General features: G+C 35.3%; 1 pseudogene; it reads left to right on the top strand.

Annotated features, from left to right (window-relative positions):
- LOC131062967 (2-oxoglutarate-dependent dioxygenase AOP3-like) overlaps positions 1-23,722 on the top strand; it is a 56,510-nt pseudogene extending 32,788 nt beyond the window's left edge.
- The last annotated feature ends 1,539 nt before the right edge of the window (positions 23,723-25,261 follow it).

Raw genomic sequence — 25,261 nt, 5'->3', positions numbered from 1 at the left:
CATGAATCTCGCCTAGAATAACACAACTCGATAGTTTGTGTGATATCATCACTTGTTTATGAGCTACCTAGCATAATGAAACTTGCTAGCCTTTTGATTCCTTGTGGCCATGGATCCTAGTAAGTATTTGAGGATCATACTAGCCCTAGGGACCATACTTTGTGTGTTCTATCCCTAGAAGTCATAATTTGTGTGTTCTAACATGAATCTTAGTTAGTGTGTGAGGATCTTACTAGTCCTCTATGTCATCCCTTGTCTTTTTCATATGGCTCCTAGTAAGCTCTTTTAGATCTTACTAGTCTTAGATGCCATACATTTGTGTTTTGCATGCTCCATGTGTACCACCAATGTAGATCATATTTCTCACTTTGTACTTGCATTTTGTCTTGAAATTGTAGATTGATAGATATTAAGTCTTAGGGGCTATCACCTTGCCAAGCTTAGTGTTGTCTTGTCTCTTTTATGTATTGATGAAAGAATATTTGGCTTCTCCATATTTTAACGATAGTATGAGAATAAACTAATACTCCTACTAAAGTAGAGGATAAATGCAACATAGTAAATTGTATTCCTTATTATTTCACACTTAGTTTGAACACTCACTTTGGAAGTTGTTCCTAATGTGTACCAAATTCATGTCTGATTGTGCTTAGTTTTAGGACCATTTCCATTAACTGGGTGCATTCCCCTATTCATGACCTTATTTTTTGCCCAAAATGATAAGAATAGGTCGCTAGTGCCCTTGTCCTAAACTAGGAAACTGAACACCCCTATCCATGCATTTTGACCCCAAAATTTGAATTTTGGATGGTGATTTTGCAAGTAGCAAGAAATTGCCCTCTAATTTTGACCCTCCCTAGAAATAAAATCTGAAAAGTTGTATATAAATACAAATCGCTCTCCCACTTAAAACTCATATCAACTATAAGTCTTATTATGAGCATTCAATCAAGCATACACAAGGAAATTAAGCATAGATTTGCAATCAAGGAGCAAGAAACATTCAATTCTACATCTTTATTTCTACAAGCATGATCAACCATATTGTGTTCCTCCATGATGAAAGAATGCATTATCATCTTCTAAGCAACATCAAGACTTAAGTGAGAGTTCATGCAAAGGATTTCACACTTAAGTTGATATTTGTCAGTTCAAGCATTTCCATTGTTTTTTAGCCTATGTCCTTCTAAGGTCAAGCTCTCTTTTCAGTCAATCATAGTTGTAGTGAAGGTGGGAGCACCAACACAAGTTTTGACTTAAGTAAACCTATACATAATACAACCCTTCATTCCCATTTTTCACATGTCAATATTTAGATTCAACAATAGAGAGTGTTATAGGTGCGTAGAGAAGACAACAAAAAACATTCCTAGATTTGAGATAGGCGAAATTTCTTGGACTAGGATGCCCAATACATTAACCCTACAGTATTTGACTAAATTTTGGAGAGATAAACCTATAGGACCTCTTGACTATGAACCTACTTTATTCCTTTTGTACAAACACCATCAGACTAGGTACCAAGAACACTAGTATGACATTTTATGTTCAACTTGCAACTACAAGTTCCTTTCTATGTCTAATTTCCATGTCTGAGTTACTATGTTAGTTTTCTATTTTGTAATATACAATTAGTGTTGAGGTTATCATTTTCCTATTATTTAACCTATATGTTAAACATCTCCTAATTTCAAATCCTTTCCATACAAAAGATGAATATTAAACCAGAGTGTTTATCTCTCCTATTAGGGCTAAAGTTGAACCTTATTAATGTTGTCAATGATATGTAATAGCAATTTGAGATATTAGTTTGCATCCATAAGATGACAATCTCATTTTTGTACCTATCAATTAGTATTTTTCTTCTATGAATTAAACTATACTTCTCAATGTTCAAGAAAAATATCTTCATAACACATATTAAAATATAATAAGTTAAAATTTATAGAGAAACCTACCAAAAGGAATTATATCTAAACTCAAAATTAAAATCGCTTTGGAAACTAATAGTGTCCTCTATAAACATATATAAACACCTAAGCACAAATAAATACTTGAACATCATTCCTTGGAAAACCAACCAAAAAATGATACAAATTATTAGTTTTTATGTCAAAAGGTACCAATAAATTATCTTTATCCATTTACAAAGTTCATATTTTTATCATTTGTAACTCTTTTTATAAAACTCAAAGTAAAAGGATGACAACAAAATAGCTTGTATTTGTAAGATTTGGTTGTAGGGGAAATGGTCTAGTAGCCAAGCATGTTCCAATGACGGTTCACTCCTTGCTCACCCAACTTCCCAATTACCAACTTTAAAGAAACCAAAAAATGATAACTAAAAGCTCATTAATAAATTTCACATGTACCAATAGCCACCTACTTGTACCCCCAATACTTAAAATTTGTACTTTAATTGGAGGAGTTTTGCAATTTTACTATTACCCATAGCGCACGACTACTACGGAATTTGTGCATAAGTATTGACAATTTTTGTACATGTTGATTAGGGCATGTGTAAGTAGGTATTAGGCAACACTTCTAAATGATCATTTTTTGACCCTTATGCACATAGCGGATCACATAGCATTCATCTTTACTACCTAAAAGTCAGAACAATAGCTATAAGTAGTTAAGTCACATATGAAAACAATACAAAGTAAATCATCAAAATCCTATGTACTATTTAGAATAAGTGAATACACAAAATTAACTATAATGAATATGATGCTCTTCCCCTATATACCAACACATATGTGTGGTCAAAATCCATCACGATAGAAAATGACAAGATTGAAGTGTACCAATTAGAAGTTATTTTAACTCTCAATAACAAGATTGAAATGTACCCCATTAATAACTATTATAGATCCTATCAGCATAGATGGCGATTGATCATGACACCATATGCTGTGTCCAACGCAAGTTGAAATCTGGTATCATGCCTTACGCATGCAATTTTTAATGGAGAATAGCGGCTGCCGAATGTGTTCACTCCTGATGGTAGAGAGAAATGGAAATTATATATTAGGTTAGTTAGTCAACCCCACCTCTCTCGTCACTCGTCACTCCTGATAAGATCCCCCCTTGTCGTTAATGCCATTATCAACGTCAGTGATTTTACGTTATTGCTCTTTACGGGCTTAAACCACACCAAAATCTCCGTGGAGGTGTGAATGAAACTTTTGAATCTTATCTAATTTTTTTCTCCGTGGAGGTGTGAACGAGACTTTTGAATCTTATCTATTTTTTTGGAAAAAAATGGGCCAAGTGCAATGTGGGACCTATATGTTAAGAAACAGCTGCCCTTACGATGGAAATTCAACGCAATCGTGTTGTTATATCAAGTGTAGCCCACTCTGTACGCCATGGCTCCTGCAATGGGATCTTATGAGTGTGAAGCAAAGCTGGAAGATATTCCCATTCTGGATCTCTCTCGCTGCGGTGAGGACAAATGTTTGCAGGCGTTGAGAGAAGCTTGCCAAGAACTGGGCTGCTTTCGAATTGTAAACCATGGAATCTCACCAGATCTGTAAAAACAGTCCCAGAAAATAAAAACATAACAGCAACCATAAACAGATAAAAAACAGGGCAAAACAAGGTTAGAAAAGATATATATATTCAATTTCCTCAATCACACACATATATAGCTATTACAGTCTTTGAAGCCTAGAATCTTCTTGCTTTCTAGAAAACTCTACACTCTGGAAACTTCTTTTTACAACAGCTCTGTTTTTTTAAAACAGCTCCTGGAAGACTCTAGAAATATTCTATTATTTTCTAGACAATCTTAATTATTCCTAACATCCCCCCTTAAGATTGGTTAGAAGAATACAAAGAAAAATCAAAAGAAAGGGGAACATTATATTACTATCCCCCCTTAATGTTCACCTCAATCATGCCTAGCATACCCCGTAATTTCAGAAATTTGGCCTCAAGCATACTCTTAGTAAATATATCAGCTGCTTGGTCTTCAATTGGACAGAATTGGAGATTAACAAAATTGGCTTGAACAAGATCCCGAATATAGTGAACATCAATCTCAATGTGTTTTGTTTTAGCATGAAAAATAAGATTATTTGCAACTTGTATAGCACTTTGATTATCACAATACAAAGGAGTAGCTGAACTTTGTCCAAAATTAAGCTCAAATAAAAGGTTGCGAATCCAAACTGCTTCCTTTCCAGCTTCTTTTGCTGTTCTATATTTTGCTTCACATGAGGACAATGATGTAGTTGTTTGTTTTTTGTTGCTCCATGTAATTGGACTTGACCTAAGCTGAAAAATATAACCACCGGTAGATTTCCTGTCATCTATATCACCTCCCCAGTCTGAATCTGTAAAGCCAATCAAAGAAGCTGAAGACTTGTAACTATAATGTATACCATAGTAAATGGTTCCACAAATATATCGCAAAATCCTTTTGGCAGCCAACCAATGACTTTCTTTTGGTTCTTGCATAGATCTAGATACCATATTGACTACAAAACAAATGTCTGGTCTAGAATGTGTTAGATAAACCAAGCTACCAATAAGCTGTCTATATAAAGTAGCATCCACCTTCTTGGAAGTACATTCCTTAGTAAGCTTAACTCCAAATTGAAAAGGAGTAGGGGCTGGCTTGCATTCAACCATTTGAATTTTTTCTAAAAGATCCAAAGCATATTTTGTTTGAGAAATAAACAACCCATCATGAAGCCTACTAACTTGCAAGCCAAGAAAATAATTTAGTTCACCCAAATCACTCATAAAAAATGTTCCCTTAAGATCTGATTTTAAGTCATTAATCAACCCAATATTTGATCTAGCTATAAGCAAATCATCTACATAAACTGCAACAATAATAATGTCATTTTGCACTTTCTTCACATAAAGATTTGGATCTGATTTACATTTTTTAAACCCATGACGCTGAAAATACTTGTCAATCTTCTCATTCCCCCTTGGTGCCTGCTTAAGTCCATAAAGTGTCTTCTTTAATCTGCAAACAAGATTAGGATGTTGCTGATCTACAAAACTTGGTGGTTGATCCATATATATTTCTTCATATAAATCTCCATTTAAGAAAGCATTTTGACATCCATTTGATGAATATGCCACCGAAGACTAGTAGCCAAAGAAAGAATAATTCTAATTGTATTCTTTTTAATGACAGGAGCAAACGTTTCTTCATAATCAACACCCACTTTTTGATTGAATCCCTTAGCCACCAATCTAGCTTTAAATTTTTCTATAGCACCATCTGATTTAAATTTTGTTTTATAAACCCATTTGCAACCAATCACATTCTTACCTTTGGGAAGTGGCACAAGTTCCCAAGTTTTATTTTTCACCAAAGCATCATATTCTTCTTTCATAGCTTGCTCCCATTCTTTCTTCCCACTAGCTTCCTCATATGATCTTGGGTCATTTACATGCAATACTTTGGCCATGAGAGCACTACCATTTCATGCTTGGATCCTTGAGCCTTGCCCATATATTTCTTCAACACTCCTTGTCTTTTGTCTAGCTGAAAAATCATCTTCTTCATCATCACTACCTACAGAAAATGACTGATTACAAGCATTAGTTGTTTCATTTTCAATAGTATTGTCATCATTTGTATCCTTATCAATGTAGTCACCATTGCTTTCTAAAATATCTGAAAAATGAGAAGCATTTGTTGTTGTAGAGTGAGAGGGAGTGGTTGTAAGTTGTGAATGCTCATCAAACTTCACATCTCTACTAACAAAGACCTTGTTTGTTGTCAAATCATATAACCTATAAGCCTTTGATTCTTCACTATAACTCATAAACAAACACTTATGACTCTTTGGTTCTAACTTTTTTCTCTTTTCATCAGGAATGTGTGCTCAAGCAATAAACCCAAAAACTTTAAAATAACCAATGTGAGGTTTCCTACCACTCCACGCTTCTTCAGGAGTGATATGTGTGAGAGCTTTAGTGGGAATTCTATTTATAATATGTACAACACAAGAAACAGCCAAACCCCAAAATTTATTATGTAAACTTTTAAAATGCAACATACAATGAGCCATTTCTAAAAGAGTTCTATTCATTCGTTCAGCCACCCCGTTTTGTTGAGGAGTATAAGGAATTGTTCTTTGCACCTTAATACCATAATTTTCACAAAATAACTCAAATGCATAATTGCAATATTCACCCCCATTATCGGTTCTTAAGCATTTAATTGTTTTCCCACTTTGATTTTCAACTAATACCTTAAACTTCTAAAAAACTTCAAATACTTCATTTTTCCTTTCAAGAAAATAAACCCATACTCTCCTGCTGTAACCATCAATAAAAGTGAGAAGGTACCTAGCACCTGAAAGTGAAGGATAGCCTGGTTCACATAAATCACTATTAATGAGTTGCAAAGGATGATTAGCTCTCCATGCTTTACCTGAATCAAAAGGATCTCGATGATGTTTCCCTAACACACAACCTTCACACACACCTTCACAATCTGACATTTTTGTTAATCCTCTAACCATATCCATTCTAACCATATCATGTAATTTTCTATAATTTATATGTCCAAGTCTAGCATGCCAAAGTTTTGACATATAATCAGTTTGAGCAATAAAAGCATGAGAGAGTGTGAATTTATCATCAACAAACCCCACAAATTTAAATAGATTCTCTTTATGGTCAATTTTACCAATAGCAATTATATTGCTTGGGTTTTTTTATCTCTAACAATAACTTGATCAACAGACACAACAAACTCATATCCAGCTTGAACTATTTTATATACTGAAATAAGATTCACCCCCAATCCTTCAACCAGTAAAACATTCTTTAAAGATCCATTTGTTATATTAACAGTCCCTGTTCCTAAAACTGGAAGTTTCATTTCATTGCCAATAGAAATCTCTTGATCTGAATTCTCCCCTTCATAAAAATCAATAAACAAAGATCTATCCCCAGTCATGTGAGATGATGCCCCTGAATCTAAAATCCATTCTTTATTAGAATCTAAAGCAAAGTATCCCCCCTTAACACTAGATTTACTCTTGGGTGTAGCAATTACCTCCTCATTTGATTTCTCTTGCCTTTTTAAAGAGATGGCTATGAAGCTATGTTTATCCTTCTTCCCATTCTTAAAAATTTCTTGCTTGGACTTATATTGTTGTCTTTCATTGTCCCTCTTCTTCAAACAAAATTTCTCCATGTGATTCTCACCTCCACAATGCCTGCAAATAATGGGTTTTCTTCCTGCTTGTTTTTTTGCACCATCATTTCTAGAAAAAAGGTTAGAACCTTCATTATTTCAAAATTTATTATTTCCTTTCCAATTCTTTTTTCCATCATTTCTAAAAAATTTACTTTTGGCTAAATATGCATGATTCTTTTTAATATGTCCTTCTTTAATAAGCTGAACTTTTTCATCTAAAATAGACTTGCAAAATTGATCAAAAGTTTGTTGGGGGGTATTGGGATTTAGTTGAAGAACCCTTTTCCTTGATTCCTTAAATACCTTATATGGCTGAGGAAGCTTACTTTCAACCATTGCAATCAATTGAAAATCTTTTTTGGCATATTCAACACCTATTTTTTTGAGCTGAGCATTTAAAAAGGTAACTTCATTGAAGTAATCAGACATTTTAAATTCATCAATTTTTCTTCTATACTAAACATGCTAGCAATGTCTGCATCTTTATAATCCTTTTCTAAATTCTCCCACAGCTCTATTGGATTATCAACATCAACAAATCTTCTATTCAGATTGGGGCTCAAAGCTTTACCAATAATACCTCTAGCTTGCTCCAACTTGCATTTCCACAACTCCTTTTCTTTGTCATTTTGTTGAGGTTCTCCAATTTCTTTATTCACTATCCGCCATAAAGCCTTCTCTCTTAGAGCATTTTTGACTGCAATCTTCCAATCTGCAAAACCACTTCAATCAAAAATAGGCAAAACTTCATTTGAAGAACCCATGTTAGCAAAAAATCAGCCTTCAAACAGATATTACTCTAGCAATATAACAGCCTTGCAACCAAATATCACTCCAATAATATATCGGACCTGCAAACAAACCACTTCCAGCAATATCTAGCAATGTTTTTCTAGCTCTGATACCATGTAAAAACAGTCCCAGAAAATAAAAACATAACAGCAACCATAAACAGATAAAAAACAGGGCAAAACAGGGTTAGAAAAGATATATATATTCAATTCAAAAAACTGTGTACAGCAGCTGTCCTCAATCACACATATATATAGCTATTATATCTTTGAAGCCTAGAATCTTCTTGCTTTCTAGAAAACTCTAAACTCTGGAAACTTCTTTTTACAACAACTCTATTTTTTTTAAAACAGCTCCTAAAAGACTCTAGAAATATTCTATTATTTTCTAGACAATCTTAATTATTCCTAACAAGATCTTCTTCTCAAAGCAAAGCAGGAATGCCGGGAAGTTTTCAAGCTTCCCACAGAGACGAAAAAGAAAAATGTCTCTCCCATTCCTTATGCTGGTTATCTAGGCGGAGTAGCTGCAGTCCCCTTTTATGAAAGCCTTGGCATCGCCCTCCCGAGCACTCGTGATCCACAGGCTATAAAAGACTTCACCCATCTCATGTCTCCTCAAGGAAATCAAAACTTCTGGTAGGAAACCTGCCTCTTTATTCTTTCCTTTAAGGCTGCTTTCTTTTCTTTTATTTTTTAGGGTTTCCTCTGAATTGTTCATGCTTTTGGGACAGCGAGACTATGGAAGAATACACCAGTGAGATGATGCAACTGTTAAATAAAGTGCACCAAGTAATTCTTGAGAGCTTTGGAGTGAGAAAATACTATGCTACTCACTTCGACCATGGGAAGGGGATCTTCCGTATGAATTTGTATGACTTGACTTCTGAGTTGTGCACTGAATCGACTGGTCTCCCAGCTCATACGGATGGGAATAGCATTACCATACTACATGAGGATTCCTGTGGTGGGTTACAAGTTTGCAACAGGGAAGGCAATTGGATTAACGTGAAACCCATCCCCAACTCGTTTGTGGCCATGGCTGGCGATAGCTTCCAAGTGACGCTTGTGGCTCTCTCAAGCATTGGTGTTATTATTTGCTTCTATAGTTTCTATTGTTAAGTGTTGTTCAAACCTTTTGTGTCTTTATATAACGTTTATTCTTATAATTTTATGGCATGATGCAATTATTGTTTTATGTGATCAATTTAATCTTTTATTAATACAATTTTCTTTTATGACTTTTTTGAGAAATTAGGCATGGAGTAATGGAAGGATTCGTACTCTGAAACATCAAGTGATGGTGAGAAAACAACAATCTTGTTTATGTTTGGGCATTTTCAATCTTTTTCCAGACACCAATTGAGTTTGTTGATGATAAACACCCACAACAGTATAAAGGATTTAAGTTTGGGGATATGGTTAAGTATAGAACAGGAGAGGGAAAAGGAATACAAGAACCTCTACAACGATTTGCTGGCATTTATGTGTAGTAGAGGAGTTTCTTCTCTATTTTTGGTTATTTTCAAACTATTAAGCTTTTGTTTCATTTATCAAAATAAATGGCAATTATATGTCAAATTTGATAGATGTTTAACGTGCCCTGTCAAAGGGTTGTGGGGTAGTTGAAAGCCTTAATGATCTTGTTCTTTTCAAAGTGTGTACTTTTTGTCGATGAAGACTGACGTTTATATAAAGAACTGTTGACCATTTTTCTAATACACTTATGTCCTATGTTGATTTTAAGCATAATTTTTGTTTGTAAATGTTTTCTATTTTCTAGATTAATCTATATGATTATATAAAAGGTTACGGTATCTTCTAAAATTCTTTATTGTTTATAATAATAAAAAAATATAATATCTATTTTAAAGTATCAATATCATTATATATGATATAAGATTGTGTGAATGCCTTCCAAATGCACATTGTCTAAATTAAACTAGGCAATATATAAAAGTACAAATTACATCATACTTATTTTAAGTGAATATGTTAGAAATTTTTTTTACAACAAATGATATTACCTATTTCTTTTAATATATCTATAAATTTGAACAAATTAAAAATGTATTTAATATGCAGACATTAAATGTGGAAGCATTTTATGATTAATGAAATTGATTATTGTGATTTTGAAATTATATATTTTTTATTTAATTATTTATAAAAAGTAATTACATTATTATTTAATTGCATACCAATAAATTCTTTAAATTTTTCAATCATCAAGCATATAATAGCATACTTGAACCTTGATTTTACAAAAGTTGGGGTAAATTCACATTCAAGATTAGCAAAGATTTATCATCATACTGAGGTCAGGCAAGATGACAAGTAACTATAAGTTCTTGATAATGCAATCGGTTCCAATAGGATTATGTTTTTTTCAATAAGGGTAAACAATAGAGCTCTGCAAATAGAGTGCAATTCAACAAATTTGCCTTCCAAGCTACATTCAATCTTCATGCACAATAAGAAAATAGATTCCCATGAAAACCTGAATAATCTAAACAAGCAAGTTGGATGCCGTAAATATGCCCTATGTTAGATGCCAAAAAAATCTTTCATATCGTTGGGTTTCTCTGCCTATTCAGATCCTTGTTGGAAGACGGTCTGGCAAATGACAAACTTTTCAAAAATATAATAAAGTCAATCCAAGAAATAGGCCTGCCAGAACAAGAAAAGTGTTCGTCCAAATCCCTAACCCTTCTCAAACTCGCAATCAGCAGCTTCAGAATGGCTTTCTTCATTCAAGGGGATAAAGACATAATAGGGCCAATAATGGACAACAACAAACCAGTCATGATTATTGGAACTATATGGTTTGGAGGAAGAAGCCCCAAGATTTGTTGATGCTGGGCCTTTCAAGAATGCACATGGTTTCAATAATTTCGAGTTACAGCAGACAGTAGTGTTTGTTCAGGTGTGGGACTCAGATATACCCATTTCCTCTTTTCACGAGCACGTATTAGATCCTTGGGAAAAAATCTCTGATGTATCTGTTGTATCTTCAAATACATTATTTCTCATATTTGATAATGTAATGGCCAAAGATAATGACCCGCAGTTAGGGTTTTTCCTTTTTAAAGATTCTTTTTTCACTATTTCTACCTGGTCCCCAAATTTTGTACTAGATTTGGCTAGACGGTCTGTTTTCCTAGCCTGGGTTGGACTTGGTTGTTTACCTTTTGAGTATAGAGAGGCCTCCATTTTGGAATATTTGGGAAATATTTTGGGTAACCAACAAAAAAATAGAGTTGAAGATGATGAATGGTCAAATCATTACCAGGTTGCTAGTCATTAACAACAAATCCATTGTCCTCGAGACACATATGGTTATCAAATAAAAGAATGGGACTTGGCACTAACCTCCGAAATATTTTTGGATTTCCCTTGCCTGTTTTACTTCTATCACCAACTTTTCCTAGCGATTTGTTCAAGATGGAGATGATAGGGAAAAAGCAACTAATGCCTCTCCTGTGCGGGCGCAAAATAGAATTTTTGGCCCGAGACAAAGCCCAGGTTTGCAAGAAGAGACAGTGCCAAAGAATTAGAGATCAGGGAAAGTACCCGATCATTAGATTATTGGTACGGTAAACGACCTCTTGGAAAATGTGAGAATTGAGGTCACAGGTTTGGTTGATGAATATCTTGACGAAGAGCAGAATAAAATCTTGGATGAATTTCCATGTCATCTAGCTGAGACTAATAAGGATAAGGAGGATTTCGTCAGTCCTTTCAAGATTGATGGTATGAATTTTGGTGCCAATGAGAACAGTAACGCTACCCTAGAAGAACTTGATTTAAATAAATTGGGAGATTTGGCAACCTATGCAGTAGTGGATTTAGGCAAATCAGGAGGGTTAGAAAAGTTGACACCGTCTATACAGCCTCTACGATGCATCGAAATGCAGTTATATGTATATGTAACATGTATTGTATACATAAGATGCTGGTGCATCGTAGGGCTGGGTAGACGATGCCAGGAAAGTTAGCCTTTAGGGACCTAAAGTTGACACAGGTTGATGGTGGTGTTCAAGTCACTCAGCTAACATTCAATCCGAGCACATTGCTACCAAGGGAAACCTCTACATTGGTCCCAAATTTTCAAATAGAAAGAGTGAATGAGTGTTCTCCTTTTGTCAACGTAAAATAAAAAAGATGAAAGAAATCTAAATTTGCAAGAGCTTAGTAGGAGATTATTGCAGGTATACAAGCAACAATTGAGACATCATTAAGATCTAGGAGAGTGAGGAGATCTCCCAAGAATCAATGAGGCTCCTATCAATGAATGTTAGAGGCCTCAATGCCCCTAACAAGCGGTGCTTGGTTAAGCATCGGTTAGACATTCTTAATCATGACATTCTTATTTGTTTTAGATTAGGTGGATCTATTTTTTAAATAGTGGTTGAAGTGGAGCTACATTGGAGTTGGTGCACAAGGGGCTTCGAGTGGCCTAGTGATTTTATGGAATAAGAAGGTGGTTAATGTTGAGCACATTGCTTCTAGAGATAATTAGCAACTAGTGGTGGTCAAGTCATTGAATTTATTATCATCCTTCTGGTTGTTTAATGTATATGGACTTAATAGAATGAGGCTCAAGAAGTAGTTATGGTCTTTTTTTAGCGTGTTATTGACTCAATTGAGAACAGTTTCGGTGGTCATTAGGGTATATTTTAATGCAGTATTGCATGAATCTAAGAAGTGAGGTGGTAGTATTCCTCCTCCAAGAGTCATGGAGGATTCCAAGAGGTTTGTGTGTACTAATGGGATTTATGATTGTATTTCGGATAATGGTAGGTTCACTTGGACAAATAGAAGGAAGGGGTTCTTGTAGATCTCAGAGAGGTTGGATCTTTTTTTTTTTAATGATCATTGGTTAACATTTATTCATTATTTCCATTCATCTATTTTATCAATCCCAAGGTCAGACCATTTCCCAATTTCTTTATCTCTATTTGAGGATAGGCCAAAATCAAGACCTCCTTTCAAAATGGAAGCTATGTGGTTTAGGAATCCTACATTCATCCCACTGATTAAGAAGTTTTGGGAAGAGGTAATTTCATTACAGGATCTCATATGTGTTAGTTGTGTTGGCAAGAGACACTGTACCAGTAGAGATTAGTGCATGAGAGAATGTTGAAGAGGTAAAGGATCAATACAAGAAGATGTGGGCTAAAAAAAAAGATTCAAATGCAGCAAATGGGTCTGCATCTGATTATGGTGTTGGATCCTCATCCGATAACTAAAGCATTTGGCCTTAGGGGGAAGCTTTTCATGCAGATGCTTAAAACCCCCTTTCTCAAATCTGTAACCGGCTGTAGATGGTTGCAAATGATGCTGAGAGATATTTAGAAGATTTGATGCTCTGGTACAATATTCATGAGTTTTCGAGCATCCAGAAGAACTTTAGGGTTGAGCATTTATTGCACCTTAAAATCAAGTATGAGGAAGATAAAAAGGAATTTTAACATTCACTTTTCACATTGTGTACAAAGAGAAAGAGCAAAAGAGTGTGGTGAAGAATTCTCTGCAGTGAAAACAGAGCTTGTGAAGATTCGACAAAGATTTCTTGCATTGGACTGAAGTCAAAAAGGTATTTTCTGGACTTTGAAGCTATTTGTTCATAACCTAGATTTCGATAATGGCATCATTTGGTTCTGGTGTGGCAACTTCACTTATTTTTGAGATAACTGATAGGGAAAGGCATCAATTCAAGAAGCATCCATACAAATCAATGGAAGATGATCCAAATGGTACATTCTCATCTATTTCGTACGGGGTATTGCATGTTGAGGACATTAGGACATATATCGACTGCAATATTGAGGAGCTCAGTAACACATAAATTTTATCACTTTACACCAAGCACATGATTGACAGTATGGGCAATCTTAAACCCAATTTCAATTTTTTGTAGGATAAGGGTTTCATTTAGCTCATGAACTTTTTAGTTTTCAATGAACTCGAATGGGTTAGGTATATCCTGAGCAGAGTACATGATGAATTTATATGGCTAGATGTAAACCATACAAGATCACCAAGAGTGCTATCCAAGTGGTAACATATTTGAATGCAATTGGTGAAGTCCTCGATTTGAGAAATGTAAAGAACACAACTATAATAGAGGTAACCGATTCACAACATGATAGAAGATCCATGATAATAAGTGATATTATTGAGTATGATGTGATATTCTCATCCATGGTGATAGGATATAAGATATATCAATCTAGCAGAGCTAATTCAATCTTCGGTATAGCTATATATGTAGCATATCAAATTCTAAAAGAGGATAAGTTATACTATTTATGTGGAGTACTACTGAGTGAGCTTCTGAGCAATTTGAAGAAGATTGATCAAGAAAAGAAGCATATCTTTAAGTTTGGCACTTTACTTCTTGAAGGAGATCCCCGGTGTAGGTAAAAGGTACAATGGGCATATGATAAACCAGTGGTTTTGTAGATTAAGGAATCTTTGCAAGGATTTGATGATGCTCAAGCACAAAAAGTTGTTATGTGGGGATATTTCAAGTCTTTCCAAAACATCATGTTGACTAGGGAAAGGATCTTGAAGGAGATTGTAGAAAAATATGAGAACACCATATGCTTCATGGTGGAAATTGATCAATGTCTAATGTAAGCAGTTGAGCCAAGAACGGTATGGATCATGACCATAGGGTATTAAGTTGATGCTAATACTCTTGACATGTATTCTCAACACCTTTTGACTAAACCGATATGTAGAAGAGAGTAAAGTAGTATGTAGAAGAGAGTAAGGAAAGAAGTTGAACAGCTCACGGAAAACATGGGTATAACAAAGGAAGTTGTCCACTGTTGAAATGTGGCGACTGATCAGCAAAGTATTTTTTTTGCCGTTTTTTGTTGATGAAAACCGACATTGTAATAAAACCCTAAAAAAGTCCAACTTTGTTTGTTGCCCTAAAAATGCATGTTATAAGCGGCTGGGATGCTTAAGGCATTGTAAGGTTGATGTACTATTTTTTGCTGGATAATAAGAAAGATTGGACGGCTGTGTATGGTGGATGTAACCCATTCTGGGTGAACCACGTTAAATCTCTATGTTATCTGTGTCCTGTTTTATTTCTTTATCTTTTGTATTTAAATCTGCATATAATTGTTAGTTCATATTTGCTTCAGATCTGCTTGAAACCCTAACAATTGGTTTCAGAGCGAGGTTTTCTGTAAATTGGCAGGACTTTCAGATTTGAGTGGGAGCAATGGAGGATTCCAAATTCAAGGTCGAAAAGTTTAACGGCTAGAATTATCAGTTATGGAAAATGCAGATGGAGGATTACCTGTATCAAAAGGATTTGTGGCGGCCATTTGAAGGAAAGGCAAAGAAACCGACCACAATATCAGATGAAGAGTGGGACATTTTAGATAGAAAGGCATTGGGATCCATTCGATTGTGCCTTGCGTCATCTGTAGCATTCAATATAATAGAAGCAAAAATGACTGTAGATTTGATGGCAACATTGGCTAAGCTGTATGAGAAACCCTCAGCTTCGAATAAGGTATTTCTTATGAAGCATTTGTTTAATTTGAAAATGAGGGAGGGAGGATCTGTAGCGGAGCATTTAAATGAATTTAATACCATTACCAGTCAATTGTCTTCGGTAAAAATTACCTTTGCAGAAGAGGTTAGGGCTCTCTTGATTTTATGTTCTTTGCTAGAAAGCTGGAATAGCTTGGTTATGACTGTAAGCAACTCTGTCTCTGGTAAAAATACTTTGGTATTTGATGATATTGTTGGTGTTATCCTAAGCGAGGAAATGCGATGGAAAAGCATAGGCGAGACTCCAACATCATCGGGTAGTGTTTTGAATGTGGAGAACAAAGGAAGATCAAAGGAAAGAGGAAAAGGCCCTGGGAATGAGAAGTCACGAGGGAAGTCAAAGAAAGGACACTCTCAATCTAGAGGAAAGAAAGATTGCTGGTACTGCGGAAAGCCTGGTCATCTAAAGAAAGACTGTTGGTCTCGGAAAAACAAAGAAGGAGACAAAAATGAAAATGACAGTAAGGAAGCTAATATTGCAAGTAATACTTTACAAGATGCTTTAATCTTATGTTTGGATAATGTTAATGATTCCTAGGTAATAGATTCTGGGGCTTCATTTCATGCTACACCCCATAGAAAATATTTTCTAGATTATGTTCAAGGTGATTTTGGACAGGTATATTTGGGTGATGATGAGCCCTGTCAAATTGTTGGAAAAGGAAAGATAAAGATCAAGTTGCAGAATGGTAATGACTGGTTTCTACAGGAGGTAAGACATGTTCCTAATTTAAGAAGAAATTTAATTTCTGCAGGGCAACTAGGTAGTGAAGGTTGCATAGTTACCTTCTCAGACAGTATGTGGAAGGTCACTAAAGGATCGTTAGTAGTAGCTAAAGGTGTGAAGGTAGGCACATTATATCTGTGTACTGGTAACACTTACTCTACCTTAGCTGCTACAGATAAAGTTACTGCAGGGACAACAACAATAAATGTTGCAAGAACAGATTAGATAATGTGGCACCATAGGCTTGGGCACATGAGTGAGAAAGGGATGAAAATCCTTCACTCCAAAAATCTATTGCCAGGACTAAAGAAGATTGATTTAGAGTTCTGTGAAAACTGTGTTTATGGTAAACAGAAAAGAGTTAGATTTCTCAAGGTTGGGAAAGAGAAGAAGAGTGAGAAGTTAGAGCTTGTACATTCAGATGTATGGGGACCGGCTCAGGTATCATCTCTTGGTGGCTCTTGTTATTATGTTATTTTTATTGATGACTCAACCAGAAAAACATGGATATATTTCCTAAAACAAAAATCAGATGTTTTTGAAACTTTTAAGAAATGGAAAGCTTTGGTTGAGAATGAGACAGAAAAAAAGTTGAAGTGTCTCAGATCGGATAATGGAGGTGAGTATTGCAGCAAAGCATTTGAAGATTACTGTTCCTTAAATGGGATTCGAAAGCAGAAGACAGTTCCAGGAACTCCATAGGAAAATGTTGTGTCAGAGAGAGTGAATAGGACCATCATGGAACGTGCGAGGAGTATGAGATTGCATGCTAGATTGCCCTTACATTTTTGGGCAGATGCTGTACATACTACTGTCTATTTGATAAATAGAGGACCTTCAACCCCTTTGGATGGTGGTATTCCAGAGGAGGCATGGACTGGTAAAAAGGTAAATTATTCTTTTCTAAAAACTTTTGGTTGCGAAGCTTTTGTCCATGTTGATAAAGAAAACAGAACCAAGCTTGATGCTAAATCTCAGAAATGTACCTTCATTGGATATGGGATAGATGAATATGGCTATCGGTTATGGGATTTTGAAAATAAGAAAATAATTAGAAGTAGAGATGTTATATTCAATGAGAAGGTTATGTATAAAGAACAAATGCAGGAAAAGAAGCATGAACAAGACAAACAAGAATATGTGGTGTTGGATGAGATTCCTGAAAATGAAATGCCACAGGTACCTGATGCTTGGCAACAATAGATTGTCCCACAAACTCTTGCAAGTGTTAGACGTTCTACGAGGACAAGTAGACCCCCTGAAAGATTTTCTCCTTCTTTGTATTCTATTTTATTAATAGATTCTGGTGAACCAGAAGAATATGAAGAAGCAATGCAGGTAGATGCCAAACAACAGTGGGAGCTAGGCATGAAAGAGGAGATGGACTCCTTGATGAAAAATAAGACTTGGAACTTAGTTCCTTTACCTGTAGAAAAAAGAGCCTTGTCTAACAAATGGGTTTATCAACTGAAGGAGGAGGAACGAGGTCAGAAAAGATATAAGGCCAGACTTGTGGTAAAAGGTTTTGCACAGAAAAAGGGTAAAGATTATGATGAAATATTTTCTCCAGTTGTAAAAATGACTTCAATTAGAACTGTACTTAGTCTTGTGGCTGCAGATGATTTACATCTTGAACAATTAGATGTCAAAATAGCTTTTCTCCATGGAGATTTGGAGGAGGAAATTTACATGTTGCAACCACAGGGATATGAGGTCAAAGGTAAGGAGAACTTGGTGTGCAGGTTGAAGAAAAGTCTGTATGGCCTAAAGCAAGCACCCCGACAATGGTATTTAAAATTTGATAGTTTCATGGCTGAACACGGTTATCATAGATGTCATTATGATCATTGTGTATATTTTAAGAGATTTGATAATGGCAGTTATATTATCCTGTTGCTTTATGTTGATGACATGCTTGTTGCTGGGTCTAACATGCAACATATAAATGATCTTAAACAGAAATTAGCCAGGTCATTTGCTATGAAGGATTTGGGTGCAGCTAAGCAAATTCTCGGTATGAGGATTACACGGGACAGGAAAAATAGAACCTTGAATTTGTCCCAAAGTGAGTATATAAAGAAGGTGTTGAAAAGATTTAACATGCAGGATGCAAAAGCAGTTAGTACACCTTTGGCTAGTCATTTCAAATTGACTAAGGAGATGTGCCCAAAGGCACAGGAAGAGGTTAATAAGATGTCTAACATCCCGTATTCATCAGTTGTTGGTAGTCTAATGTATGCAATGGTATGCACAAGGCCAGATATTGCACATGCAGTGGGAGTTGTGAGTAGGTTTATGAGTAATCCGGGTATGGAACATTGGAATGCTGTGAAATGGATTCTTCGGTATTTGAAAGGAACTACTGCGAAGGCATTATGTTTCAAAGGATCTAATGCTGCTCTAAGTGGATTTGTTGACTCTGATCTGGCGGGTGGTATTGATTCATGGAGGAGTACTATAGGGTATGTTTTTACTATAGGGGGAACTGCAGTCAGTTGGATTTCTAGGTTGCAAAAGGTTGTTGCACTTTCAACCACTGAAGCTGAGTATGTTGCTGCTACAGAAGTCAGCAAAGAGATGATTTGGTTGCAATGTTTTCTGAAGGAATTGGGTCAGACACAAGAGGATAGCCCATTGTATACTGATAGCCAGAGTGCCATTCATCTTGCGAAGAACTCTGCTTTTCATTCAAGGACAAAGCACATTCAGCTCAGGTACCACTTCATCCGGACTATTTTGGAGGAGGGTCAATTATGGCTTGAGAAGATTCACACAAGTGAGAATCCTACTGATATGTTCACAAAGGCAGTTCCACAGGAGAAGCTAATTTCTTCATCAGTTTCTGTTGGTCTTCTTGATTGATAATTGTGGAATTTATGCCAGTCAAGTCCTAGTGTTTTATCTAGCGGATGTTGCATGTACAGTGGTGTCATGTAGTATCAGTCTCCAAGTGGGAGATTGTTGAAATGTGGCGACTGATCAGCAAAGTATTTTTTTTGCCGTTTTTTGTTGATAAAAACCGACATTGTAATAAAACCCTAAAAAAGGCTGACTTTGTTTGTTGCCCTAAAAACGCATGTTATAAGCGGCTGGGATGCTTAAGGCATTGTAAGGTTGATGTACTATTTTTTGCTGGATAATAAGAAAGATTGGACGACTATGTATGGTGGACGTAACCCATTCTGGGTGAACCACGTTAAATCTCTGTGTTATCTATGTCCTATTTTATTTCTTTATCTTTTGTATTTAAATCTGCATATAATTGTTAGTTCATATTTGCTTCGGATCTGCTTGAAACCCTAATAGTCCACATGGCTAGAGAGCAGAATATCCTAAAGGAGGAGGATATGATCCAACCCAAGAAGACTAAACTGGTGACTCATATGAAGCCAAGGAAAATGAAGTCAGCACCTTCCTCCAGTGCTCAGAAGCTTGTCCCTCCACTTAAGCCCCAAACCAAATAATCTGGTGGAATAGAGAAGAGGAAGAAATGGAAGACTGAAAGAGTCTATGCGGTAGCTATTCTTGAGGAAGAGAAAAAATCTAATGAAGTAGTGTGGGAAGTAAAGAAGATTGCTACCTCTGCTAGGGTAGTCAAGAAGCCAACATGCTATTACATGAATACAATGTCCTTCACAACAAGGAACATAGCATTATTTATATTATAATTACATCATGAATTAATACATTCATTGCCATATAATTATTTACATCAATCTACTACAAGAATCCATCCATGCTTAAGAGATAAGATATCCACAACTACGCAAGAGCATCCAATGAGGAACATCCCAATGGAAGAAGGCATCAAACCATCTGACCATGTGGAGCCAAAGGAACCACCCCCCATTCTAGGGGATGACACAAGATCCCACTCATACTCTATGTCTAAGATGACACCTAATAACTGGGGAATAGACCAAAACAACAACAAGAAAACCAAACATATAAATTAAATACGAAAACCACAACACAAGACCCCAGAGGCGACACATCAAAGAAGCTTAAGGCACTAGGACCTACATGTAGGGAAAATAATTTCATCACATGCAACATGTGGGTACTTGGGCACTAGTCCCAGTTATCCCAAAGCACATGTGGAGCCATGTCCCTTTGTGGAGTGAGGAAGATTAGCTTACTTGGGTTGCGAAGGACTTCCCAGTCCTATCCTAGTCCTCTACCGCAAGGAAAGGCAAAGGAGATAACATATTTTATTATCTTATTAAGATTAACTAATCTACCCAACCTAGGTATTTTAGTTAGGTTATCAATTATTTACGAGGAAAAATTTCCGTGAGATACCCAATGATCTAGACCTCCGGCACACCTTGCAACCCTCTCCATGTGATCCCAATCACTGACTAAGAAGCCCACTCTCCCCCTTTCATGCACCTAGACCTTAGGATAAAATGTACATCATGAAAATATCTCAACGAGACCATGGGCTTAACCAATGCACAATCAAGAACCAACATAAATAATTCAATCAAGAGCCCAACTTATAATAATCTTACAAATATGCCAAATAAACCAAGTATTGCATCAATCAACTCATACAACCTTCCTGACATAACTCAAGCATCTAATCACAACCTTTGGAAGTCAAAAATTAAAGACAGAAAACTCAAAAAGTAGTCAAAACTATGAAAGTGACTCAAACTGACAGTTTAGGGCATTTATTCTGCAGAACAACACATTTACAAAATCCTACAATGCTTTTACTAATTCCTATAGCGCATATATAAAACTCTGAAGAGCATTTAGAACAAGTTGAAATGCATTTATAAAATAATAGTGCATATGCATAACAACATAGCACATATGCATAACAACATAGCACATATGTAGACAGTTTCACACATTTGCTAAATAGAATCTTGCATATGCCAATAGTTTTAGCGTATATGTTAAAATAGCGCATTTACTTAGACAAAACAAGAGAAAATGATAAAATTATGATAGCAATATAAAATCAAAGGCATGAAATAAATCCCAAAAATATAATAAAAAGAGATGCAAATCCATTATGAAGCTAAGGGATATAAAATCCAAACCCAAAATGAACTCTTAAGGACACGATTCGACTTAGAAATAGTAACTCCTGGCAATGTTCAGCCATAAAAAATCACAGGAAAAGGAAAACAAATGACCAAACTCCTGGCAAACTAGGAAACCGACTAGCTTCCAAAAAACAAAACCAATCTGACAAACTCAACTAGGATCTACACCCAAGAAATCAAATACGCAGACCCAATAAATTGGAGTGTCGGTCATGCACGACTAACCAAAAATGCAAAGAATATAACTCCCAAAACTATATTATAAAACTATAGGTTATAATTATTCCATGAAATATTAACAATCCAACTATATAGAAACTTTATGGAATATCTATATATTTTCCCAACAAGCCCTAAAGATAATCTTTCATGAAAACACAATGCAAATAATCTTTTTGAAAATAAAACACACAGGAAGAAGATTTTCCCCAACCTTGATAATAGAAGTAATGGAAGAAAATTGAAGAATCACAATCCACAATCCAAGTCAAGAAATCTTCAAACTTCAAACCCAAAAATATTCAAACTTCAAACACAAAACTTGTAGAAGAAAATCCAGATAGTAACCCGGAAAAAACATAGCCGGCCCAATAAATAGAAAATCAAACCAAAACTATAGAAAATATCGACCAATCAAAATAATGCAAAATAATATATTTCTTACCTACCTTTCACATAAACCAAGGTAAGATTAATAAAATATTATTTAATTAACTTACCCAAAAGAATAACTAATAGAATAATAGGGTAGGTAGAAAGAATCTACTAATTAACCCAAAAGAGTAACAAGAGAATAATAATATAAACAACTGATAAAATCATGGACACAAATAATTATAAAAGCCCAATTATAAATAATCAAGGGGCATCAATAAATACCACAAATAATTAATAATCAATAAATAATAATTAATCATTAATATCAATAAATAATCCTCAATAAACCAAGAATAAATAACAATAACAATAATAATCTCACATTAATATTTAATTATTTATACCAACTAATTATTTATTTTATTATTATAAATTATATTAACCTATTAATTTAATTTAATATTATTAAAATGTATGAATCAATTTAATCAATTAATTAATAATTTAACCAATCAATAAACACAACACTACACAAGCAAACCAACATAGGATAGCCCAAGGAATCACTAGACGCCAAACAACAACTCACAACAAGACACTAAACTGACAAAGGTGATCAACTTAAACCTAGAGTATAGGGTGGGTTCTCATGTCAACTCCAATCAACGTGCCATTGGGATAAGACACACTCAGACCTGTGAAGATAGGTCGAGTCGATGTCTAGTACCTGCAAACCTGTCACCACCAACACGTATACAACAACATATACAATAATATATCATGAAATAAAAAGACAAGTGAAAGGAAATCACAACATCATATCATGCTCACAAATGAGTGATATGACATCATCCCTTATCATGAACGCAGTAGAAGATACTCACAATCAACAAACATTAACATTGCCATCATCATCATAGATAGGGTTAGTACACAATAAAATACTATCAAATCATCATTAAGTAGACCACGTTGTATTAAAGAGATCTATTGTTATTTAAAAGAGATAGATGGCTTAGGGAGAGGCACTATAAAGCCTAAGTCTGAGCTTGATGAAGCTCTAAAGTGTAGAAAAATAGCAGGCACCTATATTGTTGTGCCCCCTATTTCACTTAGTTAGATTGTTGACGAAGTAGTGAAGGAAGGAAATTTGAAGAATATATCAGAATACTATGAGAACTGTGATGAAAATGATCAAAGAGCAATAGAGGAAGTTGTTATATAGTATATGAATGTATATAGAAAAGCCCTAATAGAATTATCATCTATGATTCCGAAGGGTTTATATGAAATTTTGGATGCTAGAAGGCATAAGGCTAGTTTGGAGGATGAAAGAATAAAAGAGTATATATTGGTTAACTTGTGTGCTATAACTTAAAAGAGTAAAGTTGATAGAATCCTTAACCTTCTGAGGAGCATATTTAGAATCAAAAAGATAGTTAACAAGATCATGCTCAGAAAAATTAATGAGGTGGTTAAGGAGACATAAACAATTTTGAAAAAAGTTTTGGAAGAGAACAAGTATGAAGTTAATCCGACAAAAGATAACACCCCTCTGAAAATGCATGTATAGGATGATACCTCCACGCTATATGTTCAGACAAATGTACAAGATATAGTTGGAGATGACACTGTTGATAATGAGAAGGTTACTGACTCTGGTGAAGTTGATGAGAATCCTCCAGTGACAAATGTTGAATCTGAGAAGGAAGTCGAGGAGGTTAGAGATGAAAAGGGTAAAGATGAAGAGGAAGGAAGAGAAAGAGAAGGATGGAGAAAAGGATAAATAGGTTCCAGTGGCAAGAGACACTATGACTGTGGACAAGGGAAAGCAAATAATCACTGACACAATTGATCTCACTCAAGGACCTATAGATCTTAGCTCATTGTCCCCTATTCAAGCATTGAAACTTGCAACTCTCGCACAAGCCAAGGTGAGGGAAGACTTATTGAAATATCATTCTGAAGACAAAGAACTAATATCTATGGCTACAAATGTGTTGGAGAAAATTTTGCCATCATTCAAGCAACATTTAGAGGACTCACCCTCTGGGAAGCTAAGGTGTATGCTGAAGACAATTGATTCTCATTTTGTACCTTTGGAGAAAGCGACTGATGGAAAGGTCCTTAAACAATTCAATCCCATGTGGCTAAGGAAAGGTTTGAAAATGGTTGAAGGCAATAGAGTTAGTTTGATCTCTAGTTTGAAGACTATTCAGGAGGCATTAGATGAAGGCAGTAAGATATACAAATCATGTCTTATTTTGCCTAAGTTTACAATTGAGATAGATAAGAAGATTAAGGAATGTGAAGGGCAATTAGCTGATATATCTCAATTTTATGTCTCTCAATCAATTTTTGCTAGTAACTACGAAGCACAGGTGATGGCTCTACTAGACAAAATCAAGAGCCTTAATCAAGAAAATGATAGAGTAGACTCCAGAATTTGATCTCCTCAATTAGACGCCTTGTTGAGCAGTCAGTAGGATGCCATGAATGCTGTGAATAAGATTGTTCCGAAAGATCTAAGAGGAGCACAGAAACACACTTATCTTTTTAGTTCTCTGATCAACATTTTGGAGAATTTGAAGAAAGTTTAGGATGATCACTTGCAGTCCCTAAAGACAATTTTTGCAATCATTTTCAAATTCTTGTAAGTTATTGAGCATATTCTTGTATGTAAATTTTGGAAAATTCCTATCTTTGGCATTGCTGTCAAAGGGGAAGAGAGAGGTATGAAAAATGATGTACATTCTCAGAGGGAGCTTATTGAGTTGTTTCAGTTTTGAAGTTTTGTAGCTATAATGTCATTTTTCACAAGTGTTGTCATCAATGCCAAAGGGGGAGATTGTTGGCAAGAGACACTATATCGATAGAGATTAGTGCATGAGATTTGTTTTTGGGTTTTCATTGATGGAAACTTAGCTCAGAAATTCTATCCATTATATGTAAAATTGTTCTACCAGAAGTTTGTTATTCATTTATGCTTAAGTCTGGAAGGTGGAATATAGTATGCGATAGAGCATGTGTACATTGTACAGATCTCCATTTTGGTTGCGGTGAAAGAGTTAGTTGATTGGTTGTTTGAGGTAGTTTATTTTGCAATCCTAGTCTCTCATATTAATTCCTATGCAAGATTGAAGATTCAGCAACCGGTAATGCTGGAAGAACTGAGTTATTTTGTTGTAATGTATTGTGAAGAATCTTTGGGATGATTTTGGTGATTGGTTTTGAGTTCGAGGTGATCGAGCCAACATGTGGGAATCTTATTATCGATTTTTTAGGTCCGCATATGGATTGGTAATCGAATTGAGCTGACTTATGA

The sequence above is a fragment of the Cryptomeria japonica genome, chromosome 2 (genome assembly GCF_030272615.1).
Source record: "Cryptomeria japonica chromosome 2, Sugi_1.0, whole genome shotgun sequence".
Classification (NCBI taxonomy): domain Eukaryota; kingdom Viridiplantae; phylum Streptophyta; class Pinopsida; order Cupressales; family Cupressaceae; genus Cryptomeria; species Cryptomeria japonica.
Note: the sequence above shows the minus strand (reverse complement) of the source record. Positions and strands in the feature narration are given on the sequence as shown.